Genomic DNA, 27,600 nt, shown 5'->3' on the forward strand with positions numbered 1-27,600 from the left:
TTTAATGCCTGCCCAACATCTTCCCTTGTCCATCTGCCACTCTGTCTCTGTGGTTGGTGCCCCTTCCCTCCTTTCCCCCACCTTACCTTGCCTGTCCTGTAAAAAACAAAAAAATACAAAATCCCAAAATACAAAAAAAGGTTCCTTTAAGAGCCACCTTTCACAGTTAAAAAATAGAACAGAAAGAAAATCACAGGACCCTTTGTAGCCTACATAGTCTGCAGACAGTGCATATGTCCATGGATATCTGGACAATTCTAAGCATGGGTTGGGGGAATTAAAATCAATAAACTTGTTCTTCGTTCAAAAATGGTGACTCTTAAAAACTTTTAAAAATGTTTTTGGTTTTGACATTTTCTTTTTTTTTGTTGGGGAGGCAAAATGAGGTGGGAAAGGGAAGGACTGAAGGAAGGGAAGGGGCAGATACTTGATTACATTTTGTATGTGTTCAGAAAAACTGCTTTAATGCATTTTGAACATTTTCAAAAAAGATCTGATTGCAACATCAGTCAGATGCACCCTATCTCTTCAAAACATGTTTGACACTATCGAATTTGATATTTGCATTATCAAAACATGTCTTGCCAACTTTCTGCAAAAAGCACATATAGCTTTGTTAACATTGTGCCTTGCTTTTTCAATTAGTAGACAAAATACATTTGAAAACTTCCACGTTTGTCTCTGAGCAATCCATGAAAAAAAACATTTTCAAATGTGGAAACAGTTCCATCAACTTCCCAAAAGTAACCTTTATTTCACACTGTAAAGACATTCCAGAGAAATGACCCAAACTATTGCCTCTACAGTGAACAAAAATGATGTCTGGATGCTTTAAATTAACCATTCTCTCACAAAACAGGAGCACTTCCGCCCGCTTCATTACACAAACTCCATACCATGAAACATCTAATTGTTATAATCCAAGATTCTCAGACAATTCACAGAGCTCAGAGTACACCTCCCACAATCCTTGCACTCTGCTACCTCAAAGACATAGCCATATTCAGTGCAATCAACAAACAAAACTCCTGCTAGCCTGTCTTCATGTACACCATAGCCAAGAAACTCGTCCATGGACATCTCGACTGTCCTCAGTCTCTGCAGTCCTCTTTCCATCCTCAAAGGACCGGGATGACATGTGCGGTGTCTGCCGACTACCATAGTGTCTGTGAAAAGCATGTCCAATAGAAGGGGGTGGGGAGGTTTACACTCAATTTAAACAATGTATTCTACGTGGTGGCTTTTAAAAGAGCCTTTTTTCATTTTTTTCGATTTACACATTTATTTTTGTTTTTCTCATTTTCATATCCTGCACCTACTAACAAATGCTTTCCTACGCACTCCACATTTTCCTATTCAAAGTGTTCACATGAACATTTTCAAAGCATTTTAACATTGAAAAGACATTTTTATTCCCAACATCCTTTAAATGCACTCCATCACTCTGAAAAGCATTTACACCATCCAACATGATATTTTCATTTTGAAAGGATGCCATGTCTAAGCCATTCAAAAAAGCGCATACACCTTTATTCACATGGTACATAGCTTCTTCTATTTGTATACAAAACGTATTTGGACATCCCCATATTTCCCCTGGATTTATTTCAGAACAAATAATCTTTGCATATGGAAACAATTCCATTAAGCTTTCGAAACATATCCGGTAATGGAACCTGCAAAGATACTGGAGTAACAAAGCCCAAACTATTTCCTCTGCAATGCACAATAATAATAACTGGAAATTGAAATTGAGCAATACTCTGACAAAATGATAATAAACTCACACGGTTTAGTCCAGAAACTGCATAGTGTAAACTTCCACTCCCTGCAATCCAATAGTAGCAGAGATGCCTCAAGATTCAGTATAACCTTTCAATGAATTCATCCAACAATATCCCACTATCCACACATTCATCTTCTTCCTAGAAATCTTCCCTGCATACAACAAACAAAACACCTGCTATCCTGTCTTCCTATAAACCACAACCAGGACTCCTCATTAGCTAATCCCCACAGTCCCCTTTCCATGCCAGGCATCCTCGTAGCACAGGGCAGCAGACCTCGTAGCATGGGGCAGCCCTTCTACCCTTTCCACGTTCATGTTTGTAACACTCCCTCATTAGATGCTTTCAAACAGTCAGACATCCATCCACAAATCACATCACATCCAAAAACTATACACCTAACTGTCATTTCAGTTCAACACTTCAGATATACTCTTGAACTCTGAGAGTACAGATCTCATGTTAATCACAGCCATCTGCATCAAAATCTACTGTGAAGCTGTCCAAGATTTCTACATGCAGATTCAACAACATATGCATCTAAGAAGAAATACTACAGGGATGCTTATATTTTATAAAGTATTTTCTTTGCAAAACTTTTACAAAAAATATGTATACAGGGTTGCTGCCACTTACCTTGTAATAATCTTCTCAAAAAGCATATTCTCTTTTTAACCACTCTATAACAGACATACATTACAGCACTCCTTGGTAATATCAAGTGGCAGTTACTTACATGCACTGCCAACATATTAAAGTACCACACACCAAGTGGCACTTAAAAGTTTTCTACAATTTTTTCAAATCAATATTTCCTTTCTTTTACAAAATACTTAGACACAGTTCTGCTGTAAATGCACATATGCATTTGTCTACTTTCAGCATAATCTTCTAAAAATAAACACTTTTAAATGCACACCATTTTCCATTTCTTATTCCATATCAACATCAAACGTTCCAACCTTTCTCATTGCACCCCTTATAGTGCCACGATTCTCCACCTGCTCTCAAATACATATATACTGCCAAACTGCACTGTGAAAAAAAAATGATGAATTAGGCCAAGTTCTTTTCCACTGCTAAAAAGTAACTTTGCACTTCCAACTCAAACCCTTATTCATGGTACTGTGCAATGTGTATTTCTGTAGTACAAAGTGAATGCAAGCTCACTTTATACTGAAAAATACACTTTGCACAGTTCCATGAATGAGGGCTTCTATCAGCAGTGCAAACTCACTTTTCAGCAGTGCAAACTCACTTTGCACTGTGCAAAAAATTCCACTAATCGGACGCAAAGTATTTATATACAAAAATTATCTTTACATTTAAACTATTGTTCTTCTCCAACCACTACTGTAACAACAAACACTGCTCCAACTACAATATGCCATTGCATTACCACTATGCCAGAGTTTGCCTATTTTTTAAAAACACTGCAACACATTACATATACATTGCACTACAAACACTGCCCTTCTCTTATTAAAATCACCAACACAAAAATAACCGAGATATGCATCTTTTTTACATACACATTTTTGCCCTGAGCCTCATCATGTCCCAAACAGCACTACTCATAGGGCTTCATAGGGCTTCATTACAGGATTGCAGATAAAACCCAGATTAACTACGGTAATATGCAGTTGGTTGGCGTGTTGCCATCAACTGCATATTACTGTTACTACCACCTAATATCTTGATGCTACCAAAATATCACAATCAGCATCAGTACACTAAGTTCCCATTCCTATATGACTCCATTGGAATGGGAACCATGAAGCACCATTAGTAACAATACTGGTGCTTCAGTTTAAGACCTGCCGGGAGTACAATGCCCCTACCACTAACCACAGAGTAAGCCAGTCCAGAAAAGCTGCCAGTACATTTTTACTGGTACCTTTAATTACATACCAGCTCATTGATGAAAAGACCCATAGTGCAATTTTTCTAACGACATACATAAGATACTTTACTACACCACCCATAACCCACCTTCATTAACTCTTTTTCCCAACAACTTCTACTACCTTAATAAATAACAAGCTCTTTTACTAAAAGTACTTTGCATCACCATACATACCCACTAACTTCCTTTTACAATTACAGGAAAAATGAAGATTGAAGAAAACAGCTACCGAAGAAAGAATAATTTTCACATCCTACAAAGTATGTATATGTGTATAGCATGTTCACTGCTCTAATTGTAACAATGTGCTTTCACTATATATTAGCCTAGAATATTCTGTTCTACTCACCAACATTGTATTTCACTCATACTCATTATATTGCAACATTTGCACTCTTTCGATTCCCATCTAGCAATATTCCTGGAAATGTACCGACTTCCTAATTATTAAATCCTACAAACACAACATAATTCATCTAAGACATAGGTATGTTGATCCACATGCGTCAATCCAGACACCATGGTAAGGACTGAACTGTACTGTGTCGCACGCAGACAGAACTTTGGGTATGGACATAGTTCTCAACTAGATAGATCCGCAGGAACCAGCTGGCATCAGACACAGATGGGGAGGTAGGGGCTGACCTGAGTAAGAACAAAGATAGAATTCTAGAGATTAACTAACACAAAATATGGACAGAAAGATGAGACAGAGAGATGAGAGACAGCCCTGTCTTGCTGAAACTAGTTCACTATAAGGAAGACATGTTTGCAGATGTCTCAAAAAACAAACACTATAAGAATGCATTTTTTTTTCTCAAGCCAACAGTACCAATAACCAACCCTACTAAAATGTCACCCCTCTTCACACAACAGCACATCACAGCTCCCTTGCTCTTTCTCCAAACTTTGTCCTACTAACGCAGCCTAACCTACCCCCCTTTCTTTCAGACCCGTCAGAGCGCCAGGGGACCACTACAGTGGTGATAGTGTGCAGTATAAATATTCTTTAACATTAACATTAACATTTAAACACTGTTCTTTATTCAAAACACTTTCCATGCGTTACTATCTAACAACACAACTATCCCTCAACAACTTCTACACCACAATTTGCCTCCTTAATATTCCATAACCCTATGAACATACGGTCCTACCTCCAACGCAAAAACTTTGAAACTCATTTCATTCCAAATCACTAACACACATTAGCATACACAGATACACTTCTTCACCCCTTTCCCCATTACTTCCACACAACCCTAATACCTATGCAGTAAATCACACCATTATAACAACCACTGTTTTCCTCAAAACATCATAATATCCCTACTTATTACACCACACCACCACTCCCTTACTCACTAACCCAAGCCTATCACACCTGTACATCCTCTTAGTCTTACAACCTCCTCAACCACACCTATCACCCCACTGCACAATCACACACACACACACACACACACACACACACATGGATAACACATACATCAATATTCCACTACTTGCAAACACAAACACAAACTTTCTTTTTCCCCCCAACAGGCAAAACACAATGCCTACCAAAAACAGAGCAGATAAGAATAAAAGCAAGACATATTGTCATCATCCTCTAAAATAATGTATAGAGAACATTAAAACAAAATAGTTAGTAACATCAATCAACAAAGGTAAACTAGCCACCACTAAAACAACTAATGCCCCTCTTACAAAATCAAAAAGTAAAAAAACATGTACAAACAAAACCAGACTAAATACTGAACCTAACACTATATCTACCAATGCAGCTCAATATGTAATGTATGACAACAATCGTTCAAATCTTTGTGATATTTCCTAAATCACTATGTGAAAAACTAAAAGACAAAATAGAATAAAAACTTTACAAACCATGGACTCTTGCCCAGTATGGATCCACACTGGACTACAGGACATTCATTGGGCTGCATTTCAGGAAATTATTGCAAAAGCACCTTCCATCACATCAAAATGTTAGCAACACATCATTCCGCTATAGGAAACCTTGCCCTTAGATTGTATTATCCAAAAAGTCCTACTCTAGAACTGCAAAAATTAAATAACATTCTCCTGCATGGAACAACCAAAGATCTCTTTAGAGAAATAGAACAGATCCAAAGTAAATATTTTGGAACTGAAGTTGACTTACAAAATTCAGTAACTTTTGAAAACCTCACAAACAGCACCTACCTTACAAGCATATACAAAGAAGAAATAGCTAAGTTTCAAAACACATCCGCTGAAATACCAGACAACGTATGTGTCTGTTGTCACAGAACATTTTGTAAAAAGAGCACCAAAATAGTAGATATGGCCTACAAAACAGAAGACAATGAGTAATCCCAATGGTTCCAATTAACTTTATATCTAACAGCAGAAAATAAATACAAAATAACTGACCCCTGAATAGTTTCACATACTGCAATACAAAGCTTGACAATAACCAAATGCCATCATGTGCTATCACTAATAACTTAGAAATGGTCTCACTTCCAAAAGCTCTCCAACAACTTAACCTGTATGAGAGCATTATAATCCAAACAGTATACACATTTTAAGCTATAATACACCTTCAACCGAAAACAGCCAAATTACCTCCATGTGAGTTACTAAAAAGCATTTGTGGCAAAGTAGTATATTTGCCATTAGATCTTAAAGAAAATGTAGAAACTCTAGGAGTACAATGGCCAATAGATCAATCATTGGTTGTACTAGTTAATGGTGTACCAACAAAAGACAAAACAATTTGGCAACAACTAGTCGACTTACACAAAGTTAGACAAGCCCTACAATACCTTACAGAAAACAATGAATACTACAAAGATATACACAGAGAGGAAAAATTAAAAGAAACCACACAAATAATTCAACAATCACCACAAACTGGCCAAATTGAACTTGCAGCCAACATTTTAAACCAGTATACAATTTACCCACTACACTCCAAAGACACCATAGAAGATGTATTAGAAACATTTCAAATGCTTCAAGCCAAATGCTCTCCAATTAGCAAATGGGAGAACAGTGTAGAAACACATTCTTTATCTCTACTGTTTCCTACAGGAAAAGGAGGCAGAAATTATGAAAGATCCAACAAAATTAGTACATCAGAATAACGCCTTTTCCGAATGTATTCTGAAGACCCCAGATTTAGACAAAATGTAGAATACAATTTTGACCTGCTGTTTGAAAGTGAACTAGCACCTTTAAACACAGGCTCTAATATTTCAAACATATCTGCTACCCAACTGTTTCTAAAGATAACAGACAAAGATGAAGTTTTGCAGTCAAGTATCAAAAATCTCTTGCAAACATGTGTGGAACAAAAAATATGTGTTCCGACGTCACGCTGATGTACATTGTATGCTAAGGAACATAGGTCCACTCACATGGTTTATTACTTTAAGTTGTGCAGAATATGCATGGGACCCTGTTAATGTATCAAGGTACTTTCACCATTGCGTCATTGCCATGCTGTACTTCATTTGCAATATTAATACCCCTCCACTCAAAAGAAGTGTAATACTTGTATTGGAGAAAATAATATCAATCCAGAGTAGAACCACACATCGACATGCTTTTGTGGACAAAAGATGCTCCCAAATTTGGCCATGACAGTAATGCCACTGTTATACAATTTATTCAAAAATACATTAGCCGTGACATCCCTTTAGAAACCACAGATCATGACCTACATACACAAATCCATCAGACGCTTCCCAAAATGTAAGTGTGGCAAATACTGCAGACGTCAATATAAAAATAAAGGTAAATACTATACCAAATGTCTCTTTGCTTTGCCTAGACCAGTTAGCACAACAGGACAAGTATACAGCTGTATGTCTTCTGTTAGACACAGTCTAAAAGGGAAGACCCCTAAAAACACATACAATATTAAAAGGCACAAAGCATCCAAGTACATCAATGATTACAATGCAATCATTGCCCTCTTGTGAAATTCAAATATAGGCATCGAATACATTGCAGGCAATTCCACTGCAGTGATAAGATATGTTACAGCCAAAGCTGAGAAGAACTCTGGGATGACATATCATCTGACAAAACACTGTCATAAAAATGATTCAACTTTGTTATAGAATATCTCTGCCATAGAGAATGCAGGTGCTATGAAGCTGAAGACTGTTTAACAGGAACTTCCTTATACAGCAAATTTGAACACATTTTCTGGCTAAATCTTGTCCAGCTTCATCCCGAAAAAGAGTCTTAAAAGCCAAACAAAAGAGAGAAGCAATAGCCACAAATGGTCCCAACAGCCAGGACATTTAAAAAAATGAATTAATTGACACATACTACCAAACAGAAGTACTAGTTTGGAAAACATGTGTCTATATGACATAGCCCAAAACTACTCCTACCAATGCAATGTCACACCAGATGAGACCGCTGGCAAATATTCAGTCTCAACTTGTGAAGGATGCCTAGTAAAATATATGAAACCCAGCATAATTAATCATATAAAGTTATCATTTAAATATCTGCAACATAGAGAACTTTATTACATGGCCCTACTGCAACTTTATAAACCTTGGAGAAAAGAAGAGGAATTATTAGCTGACCATGACTCATTTGAAGATACATTCAAAGCAAATGAAAGCAGTATAACAAATGACAATCTCAAACAATACAAAGAAATGTTGGACAATGAACACCAACAAGAGGAAGAAATTGAAACTCAACTTGACAAAGACACTCCTTAGGGCAGTTCACCTTCCCTTGCAGGAAGCCAAGAACCTATTGAAGAAACGCTCATTCTAAGTGAAGCACAAATAACCATGACTAATGTAGAAAATACCATGCATCAATATACACAATCTGAGGAAGACTTATCAGTGATCAAATCACAGCTAAATGATGAACAACTCATCATTTATCTAGAATTCACTCAAGAAATTCAACGTGGCTTTAAACATGAAACTGTATGTAATTGGTGAAGCTGGTCTGGTAAAACATTCTTAATCAGCAAATTTCTACATCACAAACAACAACCTTTCGGTTTTAGTAACAACCCCCACAGGCCTAGCTGCCTAGAACATAGGAGGTGTAACTTTACGCTGACTATTGCTCCTCTCAGTAGAACACCAAAACAAATTAGAATGTTCCAAATTATCAGAAGAATCTGCTACTGAAGTACGCAGAATTCTGAAACAAATGAAAGTGCTCCTGATAAACTAATAATGGTTTCCAACCTCATGTTGGCTTTAATTCATTTCAGAATACAAGAAATCCTAAAAACTGAATTCTAAGAACTGTTTGGAGGTAAACACATCATTGTATATGGAGACCTCATACAGTTAACACAAGTAACAGCTGTACCTATTTTAAAACATTAGGACACAAACAATGCCATAACACACTCGGCAGCATTGTAAATGTAAATCTCTGGCAACATATTCACTACAGAGAACTAACTCAAAACATGCATCAGTCTGCAGATCTCACCTATGCTAATATTTTAAAAAGTATTAGAACTGTCTGCTTACTAAAGATGCAAAATCGATCTTAAAAACTAGACTAATCCATGAACTATATTGGTAAAACACCTCTGCCCCTGATGGACCAATTAAATCAAAACATAAAATGCATGTCCTTAATGCCAATTATTGCAAGCTTTAGTCAATTAAACAATACAATTTTGAAGAAATAAATGCAACCGATAGCACATATCAGCTCCACAGACAAAATTGAAGTGCATGGTATGACACTCCCTATGTGACAACAAGCAACAGCACAACTAAATATCTTAGAAAAATGTATCTCAAACACAGCTGGATAAGAAAAAGTATTAACTCTGTTTCTAATCTGCAGAGTAATCCTAAACCATAACCTTGCCATAAAACAAGGGTTAGTCAATGGAGCAATTAGTACAGTTGTTGGATTCCAAACATATCCACATGAGAACAACATTCAGTTTGTCAACATCCACTTTGACAAACTTGCAGAAGTTAAGAAAATAGGCAGCACAATAGCATGTTTCCTTCTTTCCAAAGACATGTATGTACAGAGGGAACCATTTTCTCTATCTCTTGCTTATGCTGTCACTATTCACAAATCACAAGGTCTAACCCTAAATCGCGCTATGATGCCCCTTGCATTTGCACAATCTGAATGAAAAAGGCCTAGTACGATAATTTGTTTATCCCCCTTTGTCCTCCCCTTCCTTGTCTTATCACGCCTTAGAAACACTTGTGTACATGCGCATTATACATGACTTATCATATCATATCATTGACATTGGCAGCACAGTCTGCAAAGAAGGTATCAGTTACGTAGCACTTTCACAGCTCTGTACACTCCATGGTCTATTTGTAGTTAACTTTCATGCAAACCAAGTCAACGCTGACATTCCTTGCATTCTACAATAAAACAGGCTACATGCACTGTACACCCCCACCTAGCTATGTACCCTGTACCTGAACAAATAAAACTTTTAAAAGAAAGGTAGTACACAGCATGTACTTAAACATGGTAACATTCACCTTAAACACACAGGAAGATCCACACAAATTCCTAATGTAATTACTACAAGTACCAGAAACCAAAATCATCCCTATAAATGAAATCTTCCAATTTTCATACACATGGAAAGATGCATGCATTATCTGCAACCATGTTTCATAAGAGCACATCCCTAATGAATGATTTGTGTATGTAGCCCTACCAAATTGTGAATCCATTCCATTTCAGCAGCTTCTCCAAAATGCAAATGATATCATATTATGCCCTTTTGCAATTCAGACAATCGTTCCAGCATACAAATAAACTAACAAGGCAAATGTGTCGTACTGATACTCCTAAGGTACAATGCAGATCGTACCAACAATAACTGTAAACTGACTAGCTTCACACATGGCCAAGTATCTCTTGGCAAGAAAACCTTCACAAGAGTAGCATACTCTACCACACTTGTGCCACAACCACTTCAGGCCACTATACTGCATATGTTAAAAAAACAAGTGGTTGGTTTGAATGTAACGACACATCCGTTACTCTGTAAAAGTACATTTTGCATGAATACCATCTGATAGTAAACACTGGCCTAAGCACATTCGCATCACACTGTATATCGCATTTGAATGAACTTGAAATAGGCTGACTATGCCGCCATAACTCCTGCTTTCTGTCCCATGTTAGAATTTGTGTTTTCGGCTCCAGCAGAGCAAAATGAACTTTGTACTGTGTCAACGTAGATAAACATGCTGAAGCTGCTAAGGTGGATTGTTTGTCCTGCACTAAGGAAACCTTGGAATAAAACAAGAGCCGTGGTCATCAGTAATTTAGATGCCATATGTACCAACAGTGTCTTCACCGTTCAAATAGTGAAACAGAATGATGAATAGCTGAACGTGTGCTTTTGCAGAAATCTTTGTTTTCGCTTCTTGAAACTAAGCTGACTTTAAACTTAAGAACAAATGGTAGACAAATATAAGTAATTGAAATAAGGACTGTTACAAATTGTGTTGAATGTTTGAAAAACATATGACGTGTTTAACAGAAAACAATCAGCTATTCAAGGATGTTTTAACATGTATTGGGTTTGTGGAAAGGCTATGTACCCAAGGTTAATGTGTTGCATGAAAAGGGGCTGGACGATGTGTCCGAGATTGTGAGAGAAATGGATAAATACTCATGCTTTTGAAATGTCCAGCTCTCTCTCATCTCACAGTGTCTGCTTGCACATATTGCAGGGTTGAGAGCCAGACAGCTGCTCTGCTAAAATAAAGTGTACTTGTACCTTAGTACTCGTGACTGGCATATTTCTATTATGTGATATTAAGCCTCGATATTGTCATGACCACTGTGAGGGGGCACAAGTTGTGCCACAAGCAGGTTCCCACAGAACCCTGAGGGCCTTAAAATCACTGCAAAAGGGCTCCTGGCGCCGTTGGCACCATGCTCATATGTAGGAAGGAAGGGCCTAGTTCAAACTAGGTCCCATTTGTGTACATGGGCCTTTAAATCCAACATGAAAGCAACCCATGGTTGTGGCAGGCCTGGAACTACTTTTCCTGGTACTACTTTACCTAGGCTATATAAACCACACCCTGACTGCAGAACACGCTTCGTGTTATTCTGTAACCCGCAGCGTGACGCTCACCGTGTCCAGCTCCTTGTCTTCAGCATCTTCCTGTAATCCTGCAAGAACAAGAACAACATTGTTCTGTCCTTACCTGAGAAAACACCATCCAGCACTCAGCATCTCAACTGGGCTGCAATCTGTACCGCTACCATAGCTGCTGTTCGAATATTGCGACCTGCAATAACGAGAAAGGGAAAATCAATATTAGAATGCGCACTTCCAAAACATCGAATTCCATCAGTCTTACCTGAATTCCATCGCGCTATGCCACGCTTCCATCCAGAGTACCACAGCAACATCTGCAAAGGAAAAGAGACATATTCAGGTTCACTTTCAATATTAAACCGCACAGCGCTGTACTTACCTTAATGGATTCCGGGGGCCTGTTTTTCATCGCACTCTCATCCACTCACAGCACCACAATGGCCTGTGAGGAGAAGAAGAAGAAAACACAGGTTAGCTTTAAAAGACAATAAAGGCGCTGCGCTTCACGATTTCTCTTACCTAAAAAACGTGCCTGTCCATCCGACACGCCAGCATCAAGACCTTCGCCCATGAAAAGAAGGAGATAAAGACATTAACAAATTCCCACCATAAACAAAACAAAGACTTACAATTAACAAACCTACCTGCCTACCAGCAGATTCGGGGTCACAGCAGGCCTGGGCCCAAGGAAGGCGCACTGCACCAGTGAAGGAACTCGGGCAGCTCACCAACAAATGTCAAGCACCCCTGCACAAGAAACGCAGGACGGATAGCTCACCCTACAAATAACTAAGGTGAGAAAAGAACCCAGTGGGAAGGGAATCGGTCAGAGGTAGGTGGGAGATTCACCCATTAGAGACAGTTCTCACAAATCCTCCCTTCTGTAATTGCAGATTCATTATTCAGCACTGGGCAACTATGCATCCAGGGTTCCAGATCTCAGAGCCTTCCAGACGCCCCCAGGGATATCAGGTGAGCGTAACAGACATTCTTTTAATGTTTCAGATAGCGCCCGAATAGGGACCCTCAGGATTGGTGTCACATCGCTAGACGAAGACGAGCCTCCTGGACCGGGATCGCATAGTGACGGTGGACCCTGGAAAGTGAGACTCGATTCCTCCGCAGTACTGCACGCCCGATCCCTGGATGGTGAGCAGTGTTTAGTAGGACATCACGATGAGGGACCCCGTATCAAGACCCGTTTTGTGTAATGCCAGCCACAACGATTTGTAATCCGATCGGGCCACTTTGAAATTTAAAATCAGGTGAGTCGTGCACCGATTCTTAAAATTCCTGATATTGTTTGCAGTTTTGTTTTTGTGAATACAAACGATGCCAGGTAAAGACAGTGATTTGATATGCCTGGGAAATTGTCACCCTGTTTCAGGGTATTATTCCGCAGAGCAGAGAGAGACAATCTTTGAAACAAGGCTAACCAGCGCTACCTTATGGGTCGCCGGCTTATTTTATGTATTGTAAGTATGGCCTAGGAACTATAGTATTTAATGAAATTTGGCACAGACAGACCACACGTTTCCAAATTTCAGTGGTCAGTCTATGGTAGTTTTGAAATTGCCCGCCTAGAGCATTTAGAATCTGTATTGTTGAGAAAAAAGGCTAGGCCTGCAGCATTTGATACAGTTAGCGATTGGAGGAAGGAAGCTATGCAGCAACTCAGAAGTACAGAAAAGCATGCATGGAGACACATGACGAAAGCTGAGAAAGCATTGTTGCATGATCAGCGGGTACAGTCAGAATCCATTAGAAGTATGGATAGGGCTTTTCAACTAGATGTGCAAAAGATATATCTTTCTCAGGATTGTCATACATCAGATCAGTTACTTAATAAATTATTGAATATACGTAGAACTGTTTCAACTGCACCACGTCCTTATGTGTCTCCTCCCATTGTTGTTCCTCCTCTTCCCATTGTTGGTCCTCTTCCTCCCGTTGTTGTTCCCCCTCCTGCACCTCCACTCTTGCCGACAGTTGCCGTCCCCATAGCTCCGTCTCCACCGCTGGCTGTATCGCCTCTGCTATCTATTGACTCTTTGCCAGGTGGTTCTGCTCCACGTGTAGTGGTTGAAGGGGCAGGAGCTGATCCAAGAATAGTAACTCGTGGCACATTATCTAAAGGCAGAAAAAGATCATTGTATACATGGGCTAAAAAGTACATAGAAGAGGGTGATGAATCATCTGTTTTAGTTGTGATTCCTGACCAAGGGGTATTCCTGAACAGAATATTTTGATAGAACGGATAGGAATGTATTTAGTTGATATATGGAGTGATTTAACGTACATGAATGTCCCACAGGGGTTGAGGGATTTGAATGTCCTTGGCCACTCAAGGGACACTGCGGAGAAAGTATATGAGCATGTAGAGAAGTTATTTGAGTTTAAAAGGGAGCTAGATCAATTACATGGATGATAGTGAACTGCAAGCTTCATATGTGCAGAAGCGATTTCTTCCTCCATTGAAACGAATGAGTGAAGAAATGCGCATTTGCATAAGAGACGCTCTTAGATGGATTTCAGATGTTTCAATTTCTCCCATTGAAGTGCATGACACGTTTGGTCAGTATGCTCCGGAAATGCAAAGTGTTACAGGTGATGGTAGAGTATCTACAAGATGAATTTGTGAAGAGAAAGGAATGTTGTCCCACAGATTTCATGGTTATTTATAAAAGAGCATTTTCGCCCGATAGTGCTTTGACTACTTTGTCACTTGATTTAGCCTTGTTGCTTAACCCCTTTAGTGCCAAGGACAAGGTATCTCGTCCTTGAAAGTGCATGTGCAGTGCCAAGGATGAGATAGCTCATCCTTTTTGGCACCTTGTTTTGAGCGATCCCTGCAAAGCAGGGATCGCTCAAAACTGTAATCCACCCCCGGGCTATGTGAGGGGGAGGTCCCCCTCACTGCCAGGGGTCTGGATTACCTTCAGTTTCACGTTGGCGTGCGTAAAGCACGTCGGTGTGAAACTGAAAATAAAATCACTGCAGCAGCCATTTTCGGCTGCTGCAGTGAAGAAAGAAGGTGAGTGCCCTTCTTTGTCATCCTCGATCTCCGGCTGTATTTCAAGCCGGAGATCGAGGCAGGTATTGTTGGAAAGGGGAGATTCAGTTTCAGCGAGTGGACACAGGGAAACCCCATGCATTTCCCAAAGAGGACAATCCACACATGGCCAAATTGGAGGGGCGGCCCATCTCATGTAGCCCTCCCCAGGGGCAGATAAGGGGGGGAGCTATCCTGCACTCCTCCCTGGGTTCAGGCGTCCCTTCCTAGGAGCAGATATCTGGTCCCAGGGAGGGCTGCATGACATGACACCCACTCCATTGCAGGTGGGAGGGGGGTCAACGCCCCATCCCATTAGAAAATTCCCAGACCCTTTGGGGTGCTCCACAGCCCCCCTATGACAACAGATGTCATACCTTCTCGCGTTCCCACAGGTGTCCCGGCAGAAACGGTACCTCACGTGTTTGAGTGCACCTACTGGGGGTGCAAAAGGAAAAGGGTAACCCGCTGGTAACCCCAAGCCTTTCGGCGCAGTCCATTTTGTTCATGTGGGCAACCTACAGATTTGGGCCTAGGGTGTCAAAGCCAGCAAGGAAAACAGGGAACACCATGTATTTCCCAAAAGAGGACACGCGTGGGCATCCACAGAGGTCTGACTTGTGGGAAGCGGGCCAGAATTTATTACCCAAAACCCCAGACAAAGTGAACATTGTGTTTTTTCCCCACCAAATATCACACTTTGTCGGGGATTGTGGCTAATAAAAACTGGGGCAATTTGCGCAAGGCAGACCTCTGTGGATTCCCACGGGTGTCCTCTTTTGGGAAATGCATGGGGTTCCCTGTTTCTCTTGCTGGCTTCGACACCCTGGCCCAAATCTGTAGGTTGCCCATATGAATAAAATGGGCAGTGGCGAAAGGCTTGGGGTTACCAGTGGGTTACCCTTTTCCTTTTGCGCCCCCGTAGGTGCACCGACACATGTGAGGTACCGTTTTCATAGGGACACGTGTGGGGACGTGGGAAGGTAGGCCATGTGTTGTTGGCGGTGTGTTTCGGTGGGTGGCCAGAGCGAAATGTCTGAGAATTGTCTTCATTTCCAGCCAATTTCAGAGACATTTCCCTGTGTCCACTCACTGAAACACGTCGCCAACAACAGATGTCATACCTTCTCGCATTCCCACAGGTGTCCCGCCAAAAATGGTACCTCACATGTGTGGGTGCACCTACTGGGGGCGCAAAAGGAAAAGGGTAACCCGCTGGTAACCCCGAGCCTTTCGGCGCAGCCCATCTTGTTCATGTGGGCAACCTACAAATTTGGGCCTAGGGTGTCGAAGCCAGCAAAGAAAACAGGGAACCCCATGCATTTCCCAAAAGAGGACACCCGTGGGAATCCACAGAGGTCTGCCTTGCGCAAGTCGGCCCATAATCTACTACCCAGAACCTGTGGCAAATTCCAAATTTGGGGGTAAAAAACTCAATTTCCAAACATTTCACTCTGCTCAACCACCGGAACACGCCGCCAACAACAGATGTCATACCTTCCCGCGTTCCCACAGGTGTCCCAAGAAAACGGTACCTCACATGTGTGGGTTCACCAATCTAGCCGCAAAGGGAAACGGCTAACCGACTGGTAACCACAAAAGGGTTTGGGGAGATAACCTACAGATTTGGGCATAGGGTGTCCAAGCCACCAAGGAAAACTGGGAACCCCATGCATTTCTGAAAAGAGGGCATGGGTAGGAATGCACAGAGGTCCAACTTGTGCAAAGCGGACCAGAATGTTTTACCCAGAACCCCCGACAAAGTGAAAAATGTATGTTTTTTCAGCACATTTCGGATTTAGCCGGGGCTTCTGGGTAATAAATTCTGGGCCGATTTGCGTAAATCATACCTCTGCTAATTCCCACGGGTGTCCTCTTTTCGGAAATGCATGGGGTTCCCTGTTTTCCTTGGTGGCCTGGACACCCGAGGCCCATATCTGTATGTTGTGCTTGTCTAGAGAAAGTGTCAAATTCAGGTGTCGAAACAGACTTAGGGTTACCTGTGTTTTAGGCTTTTCCCTTGGAGCCCAGGTAGGTGCACCCACACATGTGAGGTACCATTTTCATCGGGACACCTGTGAGAACGCGGGACGGTAGGCCATGTGTTGTTGGCGGTGTGTTTCCATGGGTGCACCGAGTGAAATGTGCGGAAAATGCGTTTTTTCCCCGCATTTCAGACTTTGCGGGGGTTTTCTGGGTAATACATTCTGGGCCAATTTGCGCGAATCATACCTCTCCGGATTCCCATGGGTGTCCTCTTTTCGGAAATGCCTGGGGTTCCCTGTTTCCCTTGGTGGCTTGGACACCCGAGGCCCATATCTGTATGTTGTCCTTGTCTGGAAAAAGTGTCAAATTCAGGTGTCGAAACAGACTTGGGGTTACCTGTGTTTTAGGCTTTGCCCTTGGCGCCCAGGTAGGTGCACCCACACATGTGAGGTACCGTTTTCATCGGGACACCTGTGGGAATGTGGGACAGTCGGCAATGTGTTGTTGGCGGCGTGTTTCGATGGGTGCGCCGAGTGAAATGTGTGGAAAATGCATATTTTTCCCACATTTCAGACTTTGCGGGGGTGTCTGGGTAATAATTTCTGGGCCGATTTGCGCAAATCATACCTCTGTGGATTCCCACGGGTGTCCTATTTTCTGAAATGCCTGGGGTTCCCTGTTTTCCTTGGTGGCTTGGACACCCAAGGTCCATATCTGCATGTTGTGCTTGTCTGGAGAAAGTGTCAAATTCAGGTGTCGAAGCAGTCTTGGGGTTACCGGTGTTTTAGGCTTTTCCCTTGGAGCCCAGGTAGGTGCACCCACACAAGTATAACATTTGTTGTGTTTGTGTAGTTTTCATAACGTTTTGACCCATTTGCTGGTGCCCTTTGTCACACAACCCTTTCATTTCCCAAATGTGACCTACATTTAGTCGCTGCTTTAGGCACCATATACTTTTGTAACCTGCACAAGTCACCTACCCTTAAAAAGGTCTGCCTCTGCTCTTTCAAAAAATGGATGCTTGCCGTTCCTCACCACATTGGTTTTCCCGATTTACACATGCTAAGTGGGTCTCTTCAGGCCGTGAGCATAAAACTCCTGTGTACCATGGCTCAGTGTTTGGCTTGTGGCATTGCTTGTTTTGTAAAACACTACAAAAAATGTGTGCTTTCCTAACTGCAAGAGTCGGGGGAATGTAGCGGAGCATTGCTTTTCTCAAAATTCATAGTAGCCATTGCCGTACCAAGCCAACCATGTCCAACACATACCTTTTCTTCTGTCATTTTCCCGCTTTTCCCCCAATCTATGGCATTTTCCCCTACCTAGTTGTTGCCTGACCTACGTAAATCACCCCTTTCTAAACTTGGAATTTTGTCTACTTTTCAGAAATATATGCCTTTCTGACCTCCAATTCGGCTTTCCTACCCTTTTCTTCCATTCTGTCCATGCATGTCCAATTGCAAAAATGCCAAAATCGCCTACCTCTCACAAAACAGATGATAACCACATCAAAATATTTTTTTTTTCGTTTCCACTCAACCTGTTCTTGAAAGCCAGGAAATTGGGAAACTCAGCAAGCAAACCATTTGTTCCTAGCTCTTACAAGGAAAAAACCACAGGCTTCTTTGTACATAATTTTATTGGCATTTTTTGAAAAAAACCCAAATTTCGCCCTTTTTGCTTATTTTCTCTCATCCGCCTACAGCAATATAGGATTCCTGGGTGGCGTTACGACCGCCTACAAGTGGGAAAAAAAGGAGCCAAAGTTGGCCGTATTTTCTCATGTAACAAAAAAGTTACAAGGCATTGAATGGCCACATACCAAAATCACTAAAATACCCATGGCATTTAAAGGGTTAACAGATGTACGGATTTGCCTACTTTACAATTGCCAATGAGGGAGGTTCCTCCGACATTTGTTCCAGAAGTAGAGATTCCAGCTAATGCTGCAGCAGGAACATCTGCCACTACTACTGTAATACATTATGTCTCACAGTTTGTCCATGTTCCATCTTCCAGACAGAAAGTGAATACCATTAGGCAATCAGTTCCAGTTATTGAGAAGAATCCAACAGGATTTCATAAAGAAAGTCAATCTGTTTTGCATTCGTCAGTTTTCACGCTGGGTGATATAGATTTGTTGTTTCCCATGATCCTTCCTGCTGATTTGTGGAAACAGATTAGAACTGTAGACGATCAGGCAGGGATCGGTGATGCATGGGATGCCTTAGTATGAGTAGATGGCGAAAGGAATGCCGATGGAAACCAACACAGGTGATACTGATGTTGCCAGATAGAATAGTGACTAAATTGAAAACTCTGGTCCCTGAAAAAATAATTATATGGAATAAGCTTACGGCTTGCATGCAATTGAAGTCAGAGGGAGCATCTGAGTATTTTAACTGATTTGAGTTGTTCAAGACTTAAGTACAGAGCCAGGAAAGAGGCTGTTCGTTGATAAGTTTGTGTGTGGATTATTGCCTGAAATCCAATCACAGATCATCACTTCTGAGAGTGCATGGCAAGCGAAATCACAATCTGAAGTGTTACACATGGCTCAGTACTATGAAAATAGGGTTAATACTGAGAAGGAGAAGGTGGAAAAGAAGAAGGGAGAACTGAAAACTAGAGTGTTATTGCAGCAAATAGCTGGAGGAGCCAGAGGTGGGAATACACAGTTCAGAGGTCCATTTACACCACAGGGTGGCACACAACTGGGTCCTGTACATATGAACCAGTGTGCATATTGTAGACAGGAGGGTCATTGGCGGGCACAATGTCCGATACTTCAGCAGAGATCAAACAGCACTTGGGTAGACAATCCAGAGGCTGTCCTGGGATAGGGGATACTGGTAGAAGTCAGTCTGCACAGAATCAACAGACACCATCACAAGATAATCAGGAACAGAGTGTCACTAGTGGGAATATTTTTCATAATCCTTCGAATGTCTATTTTTCTGAGGATTTTGGATTTGATGATATACTGTTCCATTAGGACAGCCTGAAGTGGGGTCTGGAATCGATAACTATTCCCATGATCAGAAAGGGACCTACATTAAAATGAAGGTGGGGAATGGGGAGAATCTCTTTTTGATAGATACAGGAGCACAGAAGTGTTCTATTGATCATTCACGGGTTCCAGATATTCCACTGCCAGGGCAGAACAACATTTCTGTAGGGTTCTCTGGTACACCAGTGGTAAGTCTGGTCTCTCTGCCGGTACCAATTTCACTGGGACCATTCACTGATTCTTGTCCATTTCTATTGACGACAAATTATGGTGAACATTTGTTGGGATTGAATTTATTAAAGCAATTGAATGCTGTGATTTAATGTTCTCCAGATGGAGTGTACTTAACAATTTCGCCCCAACAAACTTCTGTTCCACAAGTTTTGTCCAATCCTTTACCAATTGAATTGAATAAGGTTCCGACATGTTTATGGGCAGTTAATGATAATGACATTGGAATTTTACAAATTGAACCTATTAAAATTGTGTTGAAACCAGGAGTTCAATTGGGGCATATTCCGCAGTATAAGATTTCGGTTGAAGGTGAACAGGCTTTGAAGAGTATTATTCCTGATTTCGTACACTGAGATGTAATTGAGGAAATTGCAGGGAGTGTGTGTAATAGTTCAATTTTACCAGTTTACAAGAAAGGGGATAATGTGATTCCTTTTCGTTTTATTATTGATTTGTGTGCAATTAATAAGCTTGTTGCTCCACAGTTTCCGATTGTTCCTGATGTTACCACAATTCTGACTATGATTCCAGCCACGGCTACACATTTTAGTGTTGTGGATTTGAAAAACGCTTTCTTTAGTATCCCTGTGTATGTTGATAGCAGATATTTGTTCGCATTCACCCTAGGGGGACACTCGTTCACATTCACTCATGTGCTGCAAGGGTACACTGAGAGTCCAAGCATCTATAGTACAGCATTGAAAGTACAGCTTGATACGCTTGAGTTAACTTCCACTTGCACATTGTTGCAATATGTTGATGATCTACTTCTAGCTGCTGATTCTGAAGTTGCTTGCAAAGAGGGCACCGCGTTGCTGCTTATTCATTTAGAAGAGCATGGGCATAAGGCTTTGTTGAAGAAGTTTCAGTATTTTCGACAGGAGATCGCCTATTTGGGCTATCTCCTGTCGAAGGAGGGAAGAAGACTGACACCTGAACGGATACAAAGCATCTCTGATATGTCTGTTCCAAATACACAGAGAGAGGTCAGAGCTTTAATAGGCATGGCCTCATATTGTAGACAGTGGATCCCATATGTTTTTTTGTTGATAAAACATATGTTGGCACTGACAAAGAAGGACATTTTCTTGCCTTGGATTGCCAGAACGCTTTTGATCTGCTTAAGGCTGCGCTGTGTTCAGCACCAGTTTTGGGCACACCAAATTACAAGAAAGGCTTTGTTTTGTATGTGAATGAATGTGATGGATGTGCTTTGGCTGTTTTGACACAAGAACATGGCAGCAAGAACAGGCCGTGCAGCTATTTTTCCTTCACGTTAGACCCTGTTGCATGCGCTTTGCCAAGATGTTTGAGAGCTGTAGGTGCTGCTGCTGCATCCATAAAACAAAGTGAGGGTATGGTTTTTGGTCATTCTTTAACCGTGAGGGTATCCCACTCCGTAGACGTTCTATTAAACAGAAAGCAGATGCAGCATCTCACATCAGCCCAAATAACAAGATACGAGCTGATTCTATGTGCACCACATATCCAAATTAAGAGATGTTGTTCATATAATCCGGCTGAACTATTGCCTTCTCCACAAGAGAAGGATTGCAGTGACGAAATGTCACATGATTGTCTCTTTATTACAGAACAAGAAACAAAGGGCAGAATGGATTTAATTGATACACCCTTAATGAATCTGCACAGGGAACTATTCTGTAATGGCTCCTGTTTTAAACTTCCGGATGGTACATCCACCACTGCTCATGCAGTCACCACGTTAAGCACTATTGTGGAGACTAAACGAATTCCGCATAATTCTGCGCAGACCGCAGTGATTATGGCGCTAACCAGAGCTTGTGAAATTTCTGAAGGGCTTAGTTTAAATACATATAAAGATAGTACGCATTTGGGGTGGTTCATAATTTTGTTCAACTGTGGGCTGAGAGAGGATTCTTGACTTCACATGGAACAAAAATTCAACATGGCACTCTGATAGTCCGGTTGCTGTCAGCACTTGCGCTTCATACGCAACTAGCAATAATGAAGTGTGCCGCACACCAGAAAGTGACGAACGAAGTAGGAAAAGGGAACGCTTTTGCTGACAGACTGCTATTGACTTGCACTCAAAGATGTACTTGCTCGATCCAACAAGATGGGTTACTGATACTTGTATGATGGACGAATGGATTAGATGTATAAAAGAAATTCAGGCTGAAGCTACCCCAGAAGAAATTAAACAGTGGGCTGAGGGTCCAGTCGGTCTAGATGATGAGGGTTGTTGGGTGGATAATGAGAAGCAAAGATGGATGCTACCCAATTCCTATGTCACTGTTATGGTCACCATGGCTCATGGCCCAACACACATATGTGCCAAAAAGATTTGCCAACAGTTAGATCCCGTCTGCTATAACACTAACATTCAGAGAACTGGAGAACGTACGGTCTAGAGTTGCATGATGTGTTTGCAACATAACATTGGGAAGGGAACACCGACACCGAAGTGCAGTTTTGGTCCCCCTCCATGCCTTTTGAGGTGATTAATTTTGACTTTATTGAGATGAAATGTTGCCAAAACTATAAATATGTCCTAATTGTGATCTGTGCCTTTAGCAAATGGGTTGAGGCATTCCTACTGAAAGATGCCATAGTAATGTCAGCGGCAGAAACCATGCTTAAGGAATATTTTCCTAGGTTTGGCTTGCCGAGAGTAATTTGGTCCGATAAAGGTCCGCATTTTATCACTGCTATCATCCTGCAAGTATGTGCAGGATCATAAATTGATAAACGGTTCCACTCAGCCAGACATGCTCAGAGTGCCGGCCTGGTGGAACGCCATAACGGAATTCTAAAGAACAAAATTGCCAAGGTGTGTGTGCACAGCAATCTGGCCTGACGCTTTGACAATAGCCATACTATCAATGCGGACGACCGCACAATCAAAGACAGGGCTCTCACCCTATGAGCTTGTCATGAGGAGACCAGCCAATGTATGGATGGCACCGAGGCCCAAGCAGTTGAAAGATATCGAATATCCGCTTTTGTCTGACTATTGTGATCAGTTGACTCAAAACTTGTGTTTGATTCACCAACAGGTACAAACAGCCCTCCCTGTGAAATACGAGGGTCCAGGTCATCGACTCCGACCTGGTCAGTGGGTCCTGGTGAAGAATTTCAAGAGGGGCACCTGTCTTGCACCTCATTGGAAAGGACCACATCAGATCCTTTTGGCTACACAAACTGCAGCATGAGTGACTGGAAAGAAACACTGGATCCACGCAACACATGTGAAAAGGATTCAGTTTCCTCTACCCTATGACAAAGGGGAGGAGAAGGGAATTGATGATCCCGATGCTCACAACAAGCCTGCTTTGATCGACACTGAGGGTGTCACAAAAGTTCTTCCTGAGCCCGTGGGCCTGGGGAGATTGTTATTTCTTCTTCAAAAGTCCTTCCTGAGCCCATAGGGCCTGGGGAGATTGCTGCTTCTTCATTTTCTTCTTCACCATGGATCGATCTTGTTTCTGCTTCTTTATCTTCTTCAGGAAACGGCGACTGATTGTTCACCGATCATTCAGTACCTGGAGTTGTAAGGTACAATCTGTGATCACAGAACAGGATTTAGATTTAGGGCCTGATGACATTACATTAATGTAATAGAATAGAAAAGTACAGCTAGGATTCTTTGTCCACAAGAAACCCACAAGAAACCACAGTGGAGCCAGTCCCTCATCATTCCTCTGCTGCATACAATAAGAGGCAGGGACCTGCAAAGTTACCTTCAATCAAGATAGGACATGTGGTCAAGTGCAACCCATGGATGAACTAAAATAGCCTAACTGTGAGGCTTCTTAACGGACACTGAGAAACTAGGCCTATTTCACAGGCCACTCATACTAAAAAGGATCTTGATCATTTTACTGATAATGAGTCTGCCCAACAAAGGCCATGGTCCTCTAGGACCAAATGGATACTGATCACAATAACAGCTTGTATTATAATTGTATTGTCATTTGGGTTTTGGCATTTGGAAAGTACACATCTGCTTGATGTTTTATTGCCAACTGCAAGTGTCTCCAGTGTGTCTCCACCTTATGAGCATTTGCACACTCTTCGTCCTCGAGACCTCCAACATAGAGGTGGTAATCCTAACAACAATGGCTCCCATAGGTAATAGGGATGCCATGCCTCCTTCCTATCTTTTAATCATAGTCCAAACTGTGTTCCATTTTGCATATGAAGAGAGGGTTCCCAACCAATGGGTACATTTGAGGGATGTATGAATGTTGCTGTCCTAACTAGTGAAATAGACCTCTACATATAGGAGATCCTGTTTACTTTGTTTGCGGTAATGATGCATATGCTTGGTTGCCAAGAGATTGAGAGGGTACTTGTTATTTATGTATACTATTACCAGGTGTATATTTGGCAACGCTGCTGAAGTTTGTAGAACTCGTCCCAGGCGGCATGAGGATGGCGACACTCCCTCACAGATTCTGGGTGATGTTGCTAAATCCTTTGTGTCATTTTGGGGACAGATAATAAACTCCCAACAGATTAGAAAATTGGCAAGAGTTTTAGAGAAAACCATCAATGAAACCACTGACATCCTATACAACATGACACTAGAGCTAGTGGCTCTTCAAAATAGGATGGTGCTAGACATCATTCTAGCTGAGCGTGGTGGGGTGTGCAAAATGGTGGGATCTGCGTGTTGTGTTTTTGTACCCGATTCCTCCTCCACCATATTTAAGGCAATTAAGAAATTGTACACCTCAAGTACTGAAGTACACATTCCAGAGGGAAGCTGGGATATTGGCACATGGTTCTGGGACTTGTTACGATCTTGGGGCTAGCTGTTTTGCTGCTGTTGTATATAGTGTCTTCCTGTCATTTGTTCTATGATGGGGGAAGTTGTGCACAAGCGGTTGGTAAACTAGAACCTAAAGACACATATGGTCGGAAAGATTACTAATGCCTTGGTAATGCAGGACATTGCTATAAAGGAGTTAATGGCGATCAATGTTTTTGATGATAGCGATTCGGGATGTTCTGACGATGATACATGGTTTTCGGATGTTGCTAAGGTTTGAGTAATGCTCTTGGCTTAGGCCAAAAGGAGTTTTTGTAAAAGTATATTTTGCATGAGTATTGTCTGATAGTAAACATTGGCCTAAGCACATTTGCATCGCACTGTATATCACATTTGAATGAACCTGACTACGCCGCCATTTTAAGTTATCTGCCATTTTGATTAACTCCTGCTTTCTTTCCCATGTTAGAATTTGTGTTTTCGGCTGCAGCAGAGCAAATTGAACTTTGTACTTTGTCAATGTAGAAAATCATGCTGAAGCTGCTAAGGTGGATTGTTTGTCCTGCACTAAGGAAACCTTGGAGTTAAACAAGAGCCATGCTAATCAGTAATTTAGATGCCATCTGTACCAACAGTGTATTCGCCGTTCAAATAGCGAAACAGAATGATGAATAGCTGAACATGTGCTTTTGCAGAAATCTTTGTTTTCGCACCTTGAAACTAAGCTAACTTTAAACTTAAGGAAAAATGGATGACACAAATAAGTAAATGAAATAAGGAGTGTTATCTTTGTGTCGAATGTTTGAAAAACATATGAAGTGTTTAACAGAAAACAATCAGCTATTCAAGGATGTTTTAACATGTATTCGTTTTGTGGAAAGGCTATGTTCCCTAGGTTAATGTGTTAACAAATTAACTAGGGCAAGGAGAAACTGTAGCAAACACTGTACATACCAACAAGAATTTGGGCTCATGGAGTACATGTTTCTAGCATGTGGATATCCCAAACAGTGTGTTATTAAGACAAAAGATAAAATTACAGCCACAGAACGTACACAACTACTCACACCTAAAAAGCACCAGAAAATGAATCCTGATAGAGATAAAGTCAGAATGATTACAAAATGTTCAAATAACAACCAAATGATAAGAAGGATTTTCCCAAAAATTGGTTTCTGCTCCACTTAGATCCAGATTTGAAAGTTTACATTTCAGAATGGCTAACCATTGTATATACTAAAGCCCACACACTGGGCACAAAACTTAGTACAAGTTTTATGGATAACAAAAATCAATCACCTCAAACTAGCATCCTGACGGGGAGCCTGATTAAAAGATGCTATAAGTACACCAATTGCAGTATGTGTAAACATGCATTGAATAACATTCACACTTATACGGGCAGAAATGGAAAAGTGACTAATATCCATGAATTCATAAACTGCATGACCACCTTTGTTATATAACTATTGTATGCATTTGTAAAAAGGTATATGTGGGTAGCACCATCCATGAGTTGAGAACAAAAATCAGGGAACATCTCAACAGCCTGACAGCAGTGGATCGAAAGACTGCATTAGCTGATCACTGGCACAAAGAACATGCAACCGAGAAGAAAGACAATTTAAAATTCTTTGGCATCAAGCATATCAAACCAGATCCAAGAATGTGAGACTGTGAAAAGATGTTAGGCCAGCAAGAAGCAAGGATTATATGCAATTGAAGAACTATCACAGAAGGGTTCTACACAGGCAATAAGATGCAACATTTCTTGTAAATCATCTGTCCATATTGGGAATTAAGTTCTTGATGTCCTATTTTTGGAATATGTAATGAATACTCTTGGAATGTGAATAACAGGCAATATGAGAAACTATTGAATGCTAATATATGGCAATATCATATGAAACCATAGGGGCCACCTAAGACAAATATGCAGTAGCAAGGTATGGAATTTCCCATGAACATAACTAAGTATATGACCTAATTGAAATTATAACACTACTTTTGGATAGACCAAACTTAAACCCGACAATAGTGAAAACTACATATATATAATGTGACTAGAGTTAGTAGAACAAGAGCAAATGTGCAGCTAAATAAGCTTTGAATAGATACAAGGGGGAATACCTGACTAAGACATTACTGAAAAATTCTGGAACAAGAATACCAGAATAATTGGGGTAAGAATAGAATAGCAATCATAATTCATCAAATATCTCAGCTTCCTGTAGCCACCCAGACTGCAAACAAGACAGAATGTCCCAGGAGGCAAGGGTGCCCAAGAGCACCTAAGAAAAAACAAATTCAGTGAGGGGGAGCTGGTGATGCTTGCTGATGAGGTTTTTGCACACCACAAGGAACTGTACAGGTCTATGCAACGCAAAACATCAGCCCAGCGCAGGATAGCCATCTGGCATTCCTTCAGCCAGAAAGTGACAGCAGTGGCCAGTGTACTCCATGATGGGGAAGACTGCCATAAGCGCTGGAACAACCTGAGGGTCAGGGGGCATGGACTGATGTCCCAACACCGGCGAGAGAGGATGGTTACTGGAGGAGGAACTGTGGAGCCACTTGTCCTCACCTCAAGGGAGGAAAAGTTCAGCACAGTGCTGGACATGGAGGGCATTGAGGGAGTTGGAGGTGCAGAGGTGGGTGCCAGTAGCCAGGAGGCAGGAGATGAGTAACCCTCCCCCCAGCATATGCATCAATGACAGCCTAGCACAAGATGCCCCAGTGGACAGACCCAGGAGCCGGGCATGGGGACA

This window comes from Ambystoma mexicanum, chromosome 5p (assembly GCF_040938575.1).
Source record: "Ambystoma mexicanum isolate Mex_15411 chromosome 5p, UKY_AmexF1_1, whole genome shotgun sequence".
NCBI classification, from domain to species: domain Eukaryota; kingdom Metazoa; phylum Chordata; class Amphibia; order Caudata; family Ambystomatidae; genus Ambystoma; species Ambystoma mexicanum.